Consider the following 2982-nt stretch of genomic DNA (forward strand, 5'->3'; position numbering starts at 1 on the left):
GGAAAGGGATGCCCGAAATCAGACCAGGAAATATCTGTGCAGGAGGCAAGGAACTCAGTAACGTGGATTCTAATTGAATGGAAGGACAAGTCCTCACTCCAAAAACAGCATTCTCAACACTACAGTGAACCATCCCAAAATGAAACATAGGAAGAATTTACCAGGCTGTCTTCCCAAGATTCCTTTCTTTCTCTTTCTCCTGGTCCACTTTCTGAAAAAAAGCTTCTCCTCAAGTCCCCATGCTTTCCTTTGTCATATCCTTCTTTTTAAGAAAGTGTCTTCAGTAGCCATGGGCCCTGGAGGAGTTGGTCATCCCATAATCACCTTCATTACATGTAGATTTCATTCATTCATTATTCCAGCAAACATACATTGGTGCCTGCTGTGTGTAATATAGTATTCTAGGTACTGAAGATATATCTATGATCCCTATCTTCAAATAGCTAACATTGTTGAACAATAAACATAGGAAGTAAATTACGGGTATATTAGAAGGCAGTGAGCTATTTAAAACACAGAATAGGGTCATTGGGCAGGGAAGCAAGTGTTATTATGCATGGGGTGGTCAGAGTAGTCTTTATCCAGGAAAACTTAAAGAGAGGAGGCTCTCTAAGCAGACATCAAGAAAACAGTACTGAGGAAGAGCTAGAGCAAGGAACTTTATGAGAAGAGCATTTTTGGTGATTCTGGGGCAACACAGTAGCCACTGGGCAGGATCTGAGTAAGAGGAGATAGTAGAAGGCAATGAGGTCAGAAGGTGATGGGAGCTTTACAGGTTGTGATATGACCCGGGCTTTTATTCAGAGCAAAATGGAGAGCTCCCTGAAAATTTTGAACAGCTGAGTTAAATGGCCTGACTTAGAGCTTAAAAGGATCACTCTGGCTACCCTGTTGAAAATCTGTGTGCATACGTGAGTGTGTGCACACATGCATGTGTGCGTGTGTGTGTGTGTGTGTGTGTGTGTGTGTGTTGGGAATGGAGAGGAATCAGGGAGAAGGGTTAAGAGGGCACTTAATCTATACAAAAGATCTTGTCATCTTCACCTGAGTGGTTGTAGTAGAGGTCGTGCAAAGGAATTAGATTCTGGATAAATTCTGAAAGCAGAACTGGCAGAATTTCCCAATGGGTCAGTTGTGAGATGAAAAAGAAAGAAGAGTCATGTATGACACCTAGGTTTTGGCCTAAGAAATGGTACAGATGGAATTGCCATCACCTCAGATGGGGAAGACAGTAAGTAGAGAAGTTGGAGAGTGAGATGAAAAGATTAGTTTATCGTGCATTAAACCTAATAAATTTCTATCATTTCATAATGGTGGCAACATACTGCAATAATATTATTGCTATTTCACTATTTTATAGATAGTAAACGTTGTGATTTGTACTTTGTGTATAACCAGGAAAACTAAAATGTCAGAAAGATTAAAGTGCCTATGCAAAGCTGCCTGGGGTCTGCAGACAGTGATTCTATGCATTAGTCTTATCAGTACATTAAGAAAGTACACTAACTCTTCTGGAGGAAGCCCTGGGATGCTAGTAAACTTCCTCACTTGAAGAAATTGACCAGCATGTTCTGGTGAATGTGACTTCGTCACCCCTCTCCCCAATGCCAGTGTCACACAGGATTTCCTGTGCACAGAGCATATTAGAGATAATGGAAACATGCCGTGGCTCACAGTTATGGCTCTTATTGCAACTGCCAGATCCTGAGCTCAGATCAGTGAAGCAGGGGCTTTCCCCCAACACTGATAGTTTCCATACCAAAAGAGCACACACATAATGCTTGAAGTAGCAGAGCAAAAAGCCTCTATGGACAGATGAAACACAGTTTATTGTGTATGTTTTAAGATAAGGAAGTGTCTGGAAGAAACAAGAAACTGGAGTGGGTGGTTTTTGTGGGACTTAGAGCAGGAAGGAGCAAAGACATTCTCTGGATGTTCTGCCTCTTCAGGGCACTGGTCTAATCTTAACTGAATTTGGGAATTAGGCCTGGGCTGGCATGGCCCAAGGGGTGAACTCACTGAAAATTCCAGTGTGTTATTCCCAGGACAATGGACAGCTAGGGTTAATTTTTTTCTCTATTCTTCTCTTTGGAATAGTGGCTCCAATAAAATAACTAATTTCTTGTTGAATAAAAGGAAACAAATGAATGTTTTGACTTTAGAAATTAAATAGATTCTCAGAGCTGCTTTAGAGAGAACAAGTGGATATGTGGCTTTAAGAAAAGACCTAATAACTTTTGGCTCAAAAAACGACAGAATTCATTTGTCTCTTATTAACAACTCCAAGGCCAGTATTTCAGGCCAGTGGCTGCTCTGATTCATGAGGTTAGTAATTAATGACAGCTCTGTCATCTTCCATGTGGGACCTCCAAAGTTACTCTAGTCTTCACAGTCCCCAGAAGAAAGGGGACAAAGAAAAAATTCAAAGACAAAGAGCTCCTCTTAAACAAATGAGGCAGAACTTGTACACTTCACTTCTGCTCACATTCCATTGCAAGAGCCAAGTCACATGACCACCCCTGCTGCAAGGGGAGCTGGGTAAATGCAGTCACGACTGCAGAGCTATATGACTATGGAAGGAGAAGAGTATACATTTTTAAGGACAATTTCCTATTACGCTCCCAGTGGTGTCCTGTATTATACAGGGGACTGAGGAATAAACACTAAACTGAAAGGAGGGGAAGACACTTTATCTGAAGAAATCACTGTTTTGTAAATAGGCTTTAGACACTATTCCAATCCCAAGTGCAATATAGGTAAGATTGTATAAAAAGCAGACATTCGCTGAAATTCTCTGAAGGGGGATTTCAGGTTATTAGGGAATTTAAGAATTCGACCTTAGGACATCTAATTCAAATACCCCACTTTAGATCCTAGGATCCTAATTTTGTTTGCACTTTTTACCAGTGTCCAGGTGTATTGCTTGGGTAAGTGAAATAAGTTAGATATATCTAGAAAAACTAAAACACCCTTCCCCCCCAC

The sequence above is a fragment of the Marmota marmota genome, unplaced genomic scaffold (genome assembly GCF_001458135.2).
Source record: "Marmota marmota marmota unplaced genomic scaffold, marMar, whole genome shotgun sequence".
Lineage (NCBI taxonomy): Eukaryota > Metazoa > Chordata > Mammalia > Rodentia > Sciuridae > Marmota > Marmota marmota.